The sequence below is a fragment of the Otolemur garnettii genome, unplaced genomic scaffold, assembly GCF_000181295.1.
Source record: "Otolemur garnettii isolate 467f Iridium unplaced genomic scaffold, OtoGar3 scaffold00003, whole genome shotgun sequence".
Classification (NCBI taxonomy): Eukaryota; Metazoa; Chordata; class Mammalia; order Primates; family Galagidae; genus Otolemur; species Otolemur garnettii.
Genome location: NW_003852398.1, coordinates 44,222,020 through 44,234,860, shown reverse-complemented (window position 1 = coordinate 44,234,860; position 12,841 = coordinate 44,222,020). Strand labels below are relative to the sequence as shown.

The following is a 12,841-nucleotide window of genomic DNA, read 5'->3' as shown; positions in this document are numbered from 1 at the left end:
AAAAAAAAAAAAAAACACTTTCACAAATGCATAACTGAAATGGCACAAAAGTAAGGAATCCAAGACCATTTTAATCCAAAATGAAGTGAAAGCAAGAACACTTGAGCTTGAGAAGCCAATAAAGCCTGATGGTTTCTGTAAAAACCTCCCACTTTGATGTTGGTAGGGAGCAAGAGAGACAGGAGATAAATAATCTACTAAGTGTGGAATCCAACAGGAAACCTATTCACAAAGCTCATCTTCAACAGCTACACCCTCATTATAAGGGACAAGCAAGACCTAAAAGAAAACTTCCCTGGCACTGGGAAAAAGTTGGGGGCAAAGGAAAACCATACAAAAACAATAACAGCAACAAAACCCCCTGAGAATTCAAAAACATAAGCCATCCCTCCTATAAGTCTATAGTTTGAATTCATACTACCTTAAGCACATAAGCAAATCTAAAGTTCAAGACTGTTAATTATATATAAGCCACTGGGAGAAGCAATTGTGGAACCTTCCTGTAAAAATGCCACCTTACCCCCCAAATCAAAGTATCACCATACCTAAAGTTCTAAGACATATGAACTCATAGACAAACATACAAAAATCCACAAAACCCAACTACAACAAAACTTAACCATGTGAGCAAGTAAGACAGGTTGAAAAGTGACAGACAAAAACCAAACCAACAAACAAAAACAACAGAATAACATTTGTAAACACTTCAATATACTGAAAGTATCAGAGAACATAGAGCTATAATTAAAAAAAAAAAAAACCTTTCAAACAGGCTGGGTAGCTCATACCAGTAATCCTAGCACCGTGGGAGGCCAAGGTGGGAGGACTGCTTGAGTTAAGGGGTTAAAGAACAGCCTGAGCAGAAGCGAGACACCATTTCTACTGAAAGTACAAAAAAATAAGCTAAGCATCACGGTGGGCATCTTGTAGTCCCAGCTACTTGGGAGGCTGAGGCAGAAGGATGGCTTGAACCCAGGAGTCTGAGGCTGCTGTGAGCTGGGCTGAGAAGGCTCAGCACTCCAGCCTGAGAAAGAGTGAGTGAGACTCTGCCTTAAAAACAAAAACAAAACTTTCAAACAAAAGGAAACTTGAAAATGGGTCAGAGGTTACAAACACTACTAAGCAGGTAAGATTTAACCAGGACAAGAAGGCTTAAGTGCTATCCCTTTCCCACTGCCAGGCTAGCAAGCAGTGAGTAGTAAGCAATACCAATCTAGATTTGGAGGAGGGATGAGAGCATGGAGAGAGACTCTGTGTGAAGCAGAAGAATAAAGAGAAGGCCTAAACTGAGAGTTGAAGAGGAATACTGAGAAAAATCTTCAGGCTGGGTACGGTGGCTCATGCCTATAGTCCTACCACTCTGGGAGGCCAATGTGGGTGGATCACCTGAGCTCAGGAGTGTGAGATCAGCTGAGCAAGACCCTGTCTCTTAAAAAAAAAAAAAAAACAGCTGGTGTTGGGGCAGGTGCCTATAGTCCCAGCTACTTGGGAGGCTGAGGAAAGAGGATTTCCTGAGCCTAAGAGTTTGAGGTTGCTGTGAGCTATGACTTAACAGCATTCTACCAAGCGTGACAAAGAGAGACTTTGCCTCACACACATAAAAATCCTCAAACAAACCACAGTACAAGGTAACCCCAATGGAATTTGAAACCACTGTTGCACTGAAACTAACTATAACAACAACAGAAAAATCTAAACCTGGCAAAACTCTAGGAGAAGAAGTGTTTTTATCTCCAAGCCTAAAACCTATCATCCTCTGTCTTCACTGCCCTTATCTACAATATATAGCATGAAATTCAAAATTAAGACTCATATAAAAAAATACAATCCCAAGAGACAAAGCAATCAACAGAGTAGTCTATGAAAATTAGGGCTGATCCAGATGCTAGAACTATCACAAACAGATTTTAATACAATTAAGCCTAATACTTTAAAGGTATTCGTAATATGCATAGACAGATGATAAATTTCAGCAGCCATAAGTAAAATATAAGATAGAGTAAAATGACAATGTCATAAACAAAAAACATGATAATGGAGATGAAGAATATCTTTAAGAAGCTCATCAACAGACTCAACACAACTGAGTTAAGAATGAATGAACTTAGGGCAAGTGTGGTGGCTCACATGTGTTATCCTAGCACTCTGGAAGGCCAAGGTAGCTCAACTACCTGAGCTAACAAGTTTGAGACCAGCCTGAGCAAGGTGAGACCCCACGTCTAAAAAAAAAACAGCTGAGCCTTGTGGCAGTAGCCTGTAGTCCCAGCTACTCAGCTACTCGGGAGGCTGAGACGAGAGAACTGCTTGAGCTGAGGAGTTGGGAGTTGCTGTGAGCTATAATGCCACGACACTCTACCCAAGGTGACAAAGTGAGACTCTCTATAAAAAAAAAAAAATGAAGAATGAATGAACTTAAACATAGGTCAATAAAATTACCCAAACTGAAATAGAAGGCGGTAAAAAACAAAACAAATGACACCCCCATAAGAATGGTATATTAAGATGCAACTAAAATGGGAATTAGTGAATTGGGAAGATGGATCCAGAAGAATTACACAGTATGTGATACAAAGCATTATGAAGAGATGAAAAATAAGAAAGTGTAGAAGATATAGAAGAAAGGTTGAAAGGAAGTTAAAGAAAGTTCATATTTAAAGGAAGTTCAAGAAGGTGATAATACAAAAGAGAATGAAACCAAAAACTGCAGCATCAAGTTCACAAAGAAAGTATAAATAGAAGACCTACAATGCAGAGGAAAAATATACATCAGCTATAAAGGAAAGAAATTCATGACAGACTCCTTCAAAAGTAATGAATAGCAAAAAATAAAATGCACTGATTATACTGATTAAAAAATAATTCTCATTTTGCTATGAATAATTATATTCATGGTAACGAAGAATGCCTTTGACAAGCTCATCAGTAGACTCAACACAAGTGAACTGCTATGTTCATGGCGAATAATCCTCCCAGAATGAGGCAAAAATAAAGAAATTTTGAGACAAAGGAAAAAAAAAGAAAAATACTACACTTAGTTTAGATGTTTAACAACAAAAGACCATCACTAAAAAGTTTTAAAGGAGACATTTCAAACATTACACAAGTGTTCCCATAAGTAAGGTTTCTTTATACAAGAAAATTAAAAGCAAATAATGCTAAACATGTAGATAAATATGAACAAATAATGACTGTATAAAACAATAAAGTAAGACAAAATTTATAGGACAAATACATAAAGTTAAAACACTGAGCAATAGGAATTATATCTGGTCACTAGCATTGAACTCTTAAGTTTAGCTACTTACTAGCTTCAGATATTTTAAGGTAGAAATTTTAAAACACCAAGAATTAGCGATAAAAGAAGACAATAGACACTATTTCTAATGGACTTAAAGTAGGAAGAAGAGGTGAGAAAAAAAGACCTCACTATTAAAGATAGCAAAAACAAGGAGGGGAGGGGGAAGTAGAACAGTAAGAACAGTAGAACAGTAAGGCAATAAAAGTAAACCCAAATCTGTCGGCAATCACAATGAATGACTTTCCAGGTTAAAGAACATCTTACACAGACAAGGAAAAAAACCCAACAGATCTCAACAATTAGGACTCACAGAATTTGCTGCAAAAATAGGACAAAAAAAGTACTACAAACTAAAATTACAGGCTAATGCCACACTAAAAAAAAATAAATGGAAAAGTCCTAAACTTTATTATCAAACTGGATCCAGAATGCACAAAAAACCAGTAACTCAAATTGAGCTTTTATTGAGAATGCAAGGGTAATTTAATATTAGAAAAATCATGTACTATAATTATATGAAGAGATCCAAGGAGAAAAGAGGCATGAATCACCATAATAAATGCAGAAAAAAGTTTCTGATAAATTTCTGTAACCCTTCTTGATAAAATTTTTTAGCAGTATTTTGATAATACTTAGCAGTTAGTTATCTCTTTTAAATTAACTATGAACTTTTGACAGCTGCCCAATAATTTTAACATTTCCTGGCTTTCTAACAGAAGAAATTCTAATCTAATACATTTTTTAATCCATACCTGCTATAAGCCATTGCTTACTAGAGGTTTACACTCCTTTAGTGAGGCAACGGTACTTACCATTATCAGGGCTCTATAACCATTAGGAATGGTTGTAACTACTTATGTCACTGCTTCTAAGCTTTTGCAATGAATAGCCTTAGGGAACACATTGCTTTCTTAATGTGGACCAATTTGGTAAATATTTTTAAGAGGGCCAGTGTGGAGTCCTTGCACATCTGCCTTCTTGTAGTTGCTTTCTCAGCCTAGCCCAGCATCACCATGGTGGACGCCTTCCTGGGTACCTGGAAGCTAGTAGATAGCAAGAATTTCAATGACTACATGAAGTCAATTGGGGTGGGTTTTGCTACCAGGCAGGTGGCCAACATGACCAAGCCTACCACAGTCATCGAAAAGAACGGGGACACTAACATACTAAAGACACAGAGCACCTTCAAGAACACAGAGATCAGCTTTGAGCTTGGGGTGGAGTTTGATAACAGCAGATGACAGGAAGGTCAAGTCCACTGTGACACTGGATGGAGGCAAACTTGTCCACCTGCAGAAGTGGGATGGGCAAGAGACAACAAGGGTGTGGGAGCTAAGTGATAGAAAACTTATCCTGATGCTCACCCAGGGTAGTGTAGTTTGCACTCGCACTTAGGAGAAAGAGGCATGACCTGCCCATGCCTTCGCTGACTGCTGCCCATTGGCTGACCCTCAACTCAGAACCACATTGCCTCATTTTTTCCCTCTGCATTTTGTATAAATACATCTTGGTGGAGGGATTCTTCTGGGGTCAGGTACCACCAGCATGGATCCAGTTCCAGTTCCTATTGTGTGTGTGGTTCCCCCCCCCCCGCCCCCAGGGTGCTTTGAGGTCAGTAAAGCAGAGCCAAGGCCAAAAAAAAAAAAAAGAAGAAAAGAAAAAAGCTTTTAAGAGAAAAAACACCCTATAGTCCCAGTTACTAGGGAGGCTGAGGCAAGTAAGAGAATTGCTAAAGCCCAAGAGGTGGAGGTTTTTGTGACACCACCCACTCTTCCGAGGGAGACAAAAGGGAGACTGTCTTCAAAAAAAAAAAGAGAGAAAAAACCAGTCACATGTTGATGCTGACATTTCCTACTGAAATTTTATGTTCAGGTTTTTAAAGTAACATCTTTGTTTTAATGTAAACTCTTATGCTGGAAAAAAATTGTGATTGTTAATGAAATTTATATATGAATATGTTATTAATTATATTATAATTAGATACACATTTTAATTCTAATTAAATATATCTTTACATACAGAATTTCTCTTCATAATATACACAGAGTATCCATAAAGTTCATATGAAATTTACTATGTTAAATTATTTTAAATTGCACACAAACTTTATGTCTACCCTGTATATATTATTTATACATATATAATCGCTTTAAATTAACAACATCAACATTACCACTAACATTCTAGTTACATAATTTTGCTTCCTAATAATCCACATATACATGTATGTATGTTATTATAATTAATAGTTACATGTTACGTGCATCTATATATATATAGACACATGTACACTCACATGTTGCTTAGTGATGAGGAATCGTTCTAAGAAATGAGATGTTAGGGGATTTCATCACTGTACAAGTATCATGGAGTATACTTACACCAGCGGTTCTTAACCTATGGGTCGTGACCCCTTTGTAACAATGAAAATACATCCTATATATCAGATATTTACATTATGATTCATAACAGTAGCAAAATTACAGTTAAGAAGTAGCAATGAAAATAATTTTATGATTGGGGGTCACCCCAACATAAAGAACTGTATTAAAAGGTCATGGCATTAGGAGGCATTAGGAAGGCTGAGAACCACTGACTTACACACACAGATGGTAGAGCCTGCTGCTACACACAGAGGTGCCTACTGCTATTCAACACTGACAAGCAATTATAACACAATGGTAAGGATTTGTGTATCAAAACACAGAAAAGGTACGGTAAAAATGCCATATTATAATCTTATAGGACCACCATCATATATGTGACCTGTCACTGACTAAAGCATCATTATGTGGCACATGACTGTATAAAAAACTGTAAAAATAGCACTATTAGTACTAACAATGAGACAACTAGCTCTTTCAGTCCTTACAGCGAAGGATATATCCCCTTAGGAATGTACAGACAAAATACTGTCTCTTAAAGTCACCAGAAATAATAATTCTTGGTGAAATTATACCAAAAATTTTACATATATTAAAATCATTGTTTTGGTTGGGAGGAATTCCATTTTTTTCATCATTTATAAATTGATTTTAGAACACACAAAGATTTACATGCCTCCTCTAAACTGCTCTTCTTTCTCAGTTTTCTTCTACCTTTACTTGCCTTTTTTCCCCCTAAGTGTGCTAGGCACAAAACCATCACTTTAACTGATAGTACTCTTCACTGGGATCTCTAAGAACTAAGAAAAAACAATAACATGATGGTAACTCCATGTCTGAGAACATAGAATCTCTTTTTGTTCAAGTTTAATTTTTTTGTTTTTTAAAGGTAATTTAAAACATTGCTTTTGTACAGTTGTTAAAGAGATGGGGTCTCACTGTGTTGCACAGACTGGAGTGAAATGGCTATTCACAGGCATGAACATAGCACATTATAGCTGGAAACTTCTGGGCTAAAAAATAATCCTCCTGCCTCAGTCTACAGAGTAGATGTGACTACAGATTCATACAACTGTGCCTGGCTTAGGTATTTTTTTCATCATTACTATAAATGTATTCTCCCTTTATGTGACATACATGTAGAATGTCGACTGATGTTTTTGACCCCTATTTAAAAAACTGCATCAAGACTGCATTAAGTTTTAGATAGATCTTGAGAGCTTTTATATATTAACAATACTGACTGCCTCTAACACACCCAACAGGAATCAAGGGGCATTATGATGAGGTGCACAAAACCTATGGCCTCCCTAAAAATTCCCTACATGTGAAGAAGAAAATCATGAAACTCATGTGGTGGGTATATGAGTGATCGCTGTATAATTCTTTCAACTGCACTGTATGTTAAAAAACTGCCTAATAAAATATTGGAAAATTAAAAAAATATATATATATCGACTGTCCGAATTGATTCAGATGCATAAAAATTTTTATAGCTTTCTGTGTAAAGTTCTCCTGCAACTTCGTTAGATTTAATCTGATGCCTATCATTTTTTTTTTTGTTTACAAATGGTATGATTATAAAATTCTGGCTCGGCGCCTATAGCTCAACCGGCTAAGGCGCCAGCCACGTACACCTAAGGTGGCGGGTTCGAATCCCCAGCCCGGACCCGCCAAACAACAATGACGGCTGCAACCAAAAAATAGCCAGGCGTTGTGGCGGGCGCCTGTGGTCCCAGCTACTTGGGAGGCGGAGGCAAGAGACTCCCTTGAGCCCAGGAGTTAGAGGTTGCTGTGAGCTGTAATGCCACGGCACTCTACCCAGGGGGACAGCTTGAGGCTCTGTCTCAAAAAAATAAAAAATAAATAAAAAAAAAAATAAAATAAAATTCCATCTTCTAATTATTTGTTGCTTGTCAAGAGAAATATAATTGATTTGGTGTATGAATAAGTATCCAGTGGCTTTGCTGAAATTACTTAGTAATTTGAGAAGTTCACATTTAGGTATTTTTGGGTTTTCTATGTGCATATCATATCATGTGTAAATAATAATTGCATATACAGTAAAACCTTTGTAAGTGGACCACCCAAGGAACTGTTAACAAACTGACTAACATAAAGAAGTGGTAGATGTAAGGAACTAGGCCTGCTGTACTGATACATACACGAGGTGCGTGTCCGGTCTATGAAAATTAGTTCAACTAACTTAATAAGGTAGTCAAAGTAGGTTGGTGGTCAAATATGGAGGCTGTACTGTTTTTCTATCTACTGTTTTCCCCTTGCTAAACATACCGGATCTCCGGTATAGTGATTTTGGTAGAGTTGAGCTGTATGGACACATTCTAAAATGTTGGGACAAAGTCTTCAGTCTTTACTGTAGGGTTTGTGCAGGTACTTGAAATAAGGTTACAAAACCTTCCTTCTCACCCTTGCTTGCTGAAACTTTTAAAATCATGAATGGGTTTAGAGTACTATCAAACACTTTACATGCACCTACAGAGATGATCATCTGATTTTTTTCCTCTAATTATTATCAATGTAGTGAATCACACTCATTTCCAAACGCTAACTCAACCTGTAATTCTAGGAATAAATTCAGTTTAGTTATGATGTTTTATTTACTGTATGTATCACTGGGACTGGATTCCCTAAAATTTTAACATTTTTACATCTATTTTCATTAAAAAATACTGACCTATAATATTGCTTTTGTATAATGCCCTTGTTAGGCTTTCTTATCAAAATTAAACTGGGTCCAGAGAAACAGAAAGTATTCAATCTGTAGTGAATCTGAAGCATTCTACTATTAGAGCAGAGGTTCTCAACCTGTGGGTTGCGACCCCTTTGTAACAATGAAAATACATCCTGCAGATGAGATATTTACGATTCACAACAGTAGCAAAATTACAGTTATGAAGTAGCAATGAAAATAATTTTATGGTTGGGGTCACCACAACATGAGGAACTATATTAAAGGGCTGCGGCATTAGGAGGCATTAGGAAGGTTGAGAACCACTGTATTACAGGTTATGTATCATTTCTTCTTTAAAATGTTTGGAAAAATTTACCAGTGATGCCACAAAGGTCTAAATTTCGAAATAAAAAGGTTTCTAATTACAGATTCATTTTCTTTTCTAGATATTGGCGTATGTAGATTTTCTAATCTACTTTTTGTCTCCATGGTTTTCCCCATTCTATACATTTCATGTAAATAAAATCATACATACTAGCCTTTAGTATGCAGTTTCTTTCACTCAGAATGTTTTCAAGGTTCATCTATGTTGTATGTAGCATGTATCAATACTTCATTCCTTTTTATGGCAGAATTATATACCTCCATATGAATATACAATAAATTGTTTATTTATCTATCAAGCTGATGGACATTTGGGCTGATTCTATTTTTTGGAATCTATGAATAATGTATGCATTAGTGGACAAGATTTTATGTAGACCTATTTTCAATTCTTTTGGGCATACATGTAGGAGTGGAATTGAAGAGTCATATGATAATTCTATTTTTAACTGTTTGAAAAACTGCCTGAATTTTCTTTTTCTTTTTTTTAATTGAATGGTAACTATGTACATTAATGCACTTCTGGGGTACAGTGTGGGGTTTTCACACACAATCCAAAACACTTCCTCAAACTGGTTAACATAGCCCTCATCCTGAATTTTCAAATCAGCTGCACCATATAAATTTCTACCAACAATGTATAATGGCTCCAGTTTCTTCATACACCTTCCAATAACTGCTATTGTCCATCTGTAAAACTGTTATTTATAATTATTTTCAAGTTTGGACATTCCCTATCTTTAAAATTATGCTGTGAGTGTGGTTTGTCTGTAGATTTCACCTACCTTGTAGATCTGTATTATTTTTGGGAAAAATACTGGCAGACAGATTGTTATGTGGATGTCACTGTCTTCAGCTACATAGAAGAAGTTGAATTTAAAACTTAAATTAAAATAATGAACTAATAAAATTCTACAAAGCCATACAGGGTAAATTAAATAATTCCGTTAAGAGGAAGGTCTTTTAAAAGCATGACCTCAAATCCAAAAGCCTTAGAAGAAAACAAACTTGACAGATCTCCACTCCCTAAAAATTGTTAACTATGAATAAATATATTTTAGATATAAAGTTAAAGAAAATGATAAATTTATAGACTCTTATAAACAAAAGGGCTCATTTACTAATAAGTTCTTCACAAACAAGAAAAGGAATAACTCAAGTAGAAAAACTGTCAAGAGAGATAAGAAAAAATCTCAATAGCATATGAGAATGTGTACACCTCACCATAACAAATGAAGTTAAAACAAGGAGATTATTGTATAATATACCAGATTAAGATGACTAACATATCAGGTGATCAAAAGGTGTTCAGAAAAAAGATGTTCTGAATCACCAGAGGAATTCTTCAAATTTGTATAAATAGAAACATAGTAAAACCATTTGATAGACTTGGACCAAGCATTTTTTTAAGATTTCTGAAAATTTCATCTAGTCTGGATTTTCTCCTATAACTCATACAGCATTTTAAACTATGCCGATTATCAATAAAAAAGTTTCAGAATTTAAAAATGATCAACAATAAATACATACTTGGTGTTACTACTTTATGACTTTTTATTTTACATATACACATTTCTTGAAACATCTGAGAATAAACTGAAGATAAAGTAATTACTGAATCTAAAATATGTCAATATATATTTCCAAAGAACAGGAACTCTGTCTTACATAACCACAGGATAGTTATAAAAATCCCCAAATTTGAAATTCTCTAATCTGCAGTCCATATTCACATATCATGAACTGCCCCAACTATGTCATTTACACGACATAGCTAAACCCATGTTAGTATTTGCCGTGTTTTCCTACCATAAATTTAGTACTTTTTCCCTTAAAAAATGATTTGTGGGGCTCAGTGCCTGTAGCTTAGCAGCCAGGGTGCCAGCCACATACACCGGGGCTGGTGGATTTGAATCCAGCCAAGGCCTGCCACACAACAACAACAATAATAACAACAAAAATAGCTGGGCGTTGAGGCGGGTACCTGTAGTCCCAGGTACTTGGGAGGCTGAGGCAAGAGAATTGCTTAAGCCCAAGAGTTAGAGGTTGCTGTGAGCTGCGACGCCATGGCAGTCTACTAAGGGTGACATAGTGAGACTCTGCCTCAAAAAAAAAAAAAAGAACCAAAAAAGATTTGTGGGGAAATACTTTTGAGACCTCTTAAGTATTCTGTTTCTCATCAAACATTTGCCCCCAAGTTTTAGCATTCATTAATTATTTTCTAACTTAATCATCCTTTCAAAATTTATTAGTTGGCATTCTACTCTCAGAAAGTGCTTTTGCTTCTTCCCAGTTCATTCATTTATGTCATTAGGATTTATACATTTATACATTATCCTTTATTATATACACAGGGATACCATCAATTACTGGGAATCTGTATTTAGAGCCTCAAAGTGTGTGGCTCTGGCCATGTGAATCCCTTCAACTTGGCTCCTGTGACCTTTTGCTGTGGTACCTATAATTCTCTGAATATTTTCTTCAGTGGATGATGCCACAAGGGTCTGACTTTCTAAATGAAAAGGTTTCTAATTACAGATTCATTTTCTTTTCTAGATATTGGCTTATGTAGACTTTCTAATCTACTTTTTGTCTCCATGGATTTCCCCATTCTATATACAAATTTCTTGCCAGGGAGCTAGGTAATGCACATATAAGGGATATGTATTTGTCAAATGATCAAATTGTACATTTAAAATGTGTTTATCTTAACACTCTAGCTAGTAGTGCTTTCTACAATGTTATGGGCAAATAACACTGCCTGTAACTGCCCCTTTACTTTAACTGTTTTTTCCTTTTAAGGAAATTTAACATTTTTCCTTTTAAGGAAAAAACAAATTGATAATAATGAAAGCCAAGTTTCTCTCTGTTAGACAAAGGAAGTACTTTTTAAAAAGCTAGAATAAACTCTGAATCTTTAACATAGATATAGAGATACAAAATATAAATACAAGATTTGTGTATACAACTGTGTGTGTATGCACATGTGGCGTACACACACACATTTTCTAACTTTGTTCGCTGAAAGGTAGGAGAGACGATGAGACATCTGGAGCAGTGGGCACAACTGGCAGCCAGATCTGGGTTTTTAAATTCTTTTTTCCAACAAAAGCAAGCAGGTTTCATCAGAGAAAAGGCTGACTTCAGGTTTTGGAAAGGGAATGTATAAGATGAGGATGTAGCATCTTGCATTCAAAGTGATTTTATGTTTTCCTTTTCTTCCTCCTTATGAGAAAACATTATAGAACATTTCTATATATGATAAGTATTTAAAAACAATGTATATGAGAACCCTGAAATAAAAGCACTACTTTTTCTCCACACAGTGCAAGGAAACAAAATAAAGTAACTGAAAAATCCAAAAACCAATAGTGCCTAGGTAGTTTTCTCACCATGTTTCTCAATAAATACATTTCAAAGAAAGAATTCTGAGGCTTTAATACATATCCCCTATATCCAATACTTACAGGAAATAAACATAAATGTACAGTCCATAACTTGAACAAATTTGAATTCAAGAAACATTCACTGAACAGTCACTATGTAGGCAGCACTCTGCATTGTGGGACATACTGAGTAAGGTATAATCCTTGCTTTTTTTTTTTTTTGAGACAGAGTTTCACTTTGTCGCCTTTAGTAGAGTGCTGTGAAATCACAGTTCACAGCAACCTTAAACTCTTGTGCTTAAGCGATTCTCTTGCCTCAGCCTCCTGAGTAGGGGACTCCATTGGGACTACAGATGACTGCCACATGCCCAGATATTTTTAGGGACGAGGTCTTGCTTTGGCTCAGGCTGGACTCAAATTCCTGAGCTAGGCAATCTACCTACGCCAGCCTCCCAGAGGGCTAGCATTACAGGCATGAGCCACCACACCCTGCCATGATCTTTGCTTTTTAAGAGTTTAAAATCAAGTTGTTTATATGCAACTGAGGATAGTGAGTTCATGGTTATATAGATGATCCAGTTTGGAGAAAACAAAACATAAACCATTAGAAAATGACAGTTTAACAACAGCACAATGCAATGGTAAAGTGGTTTAGTTTGGAGCCCTGACATTAAAATACTTCATTAAAAATTTAACA

At 36.0% G+C, this 12,841-nt stretch overlaps 1 protein-coding gene and 1 pseudogene across 2 annotated transcripts in view; one reads left to right on the top strand and one right to left on the bottom strand.

Moving 5' to 3' along the window:
* The window catches only part of RAPGEF6 (Rap guanine nucleotide exchange factor 6), a 184,820-nt gene that overhangs the window by 108,471 nt on the left and 63,508 nt on the right, over positions 1–12,841 (bottom strand). The gene's annotated exons all lie outside the window — the stretch shown is intronic.
* LOC100959897 lies at positions 4,312–4,708 on the top strand (annotated as a pseudogene).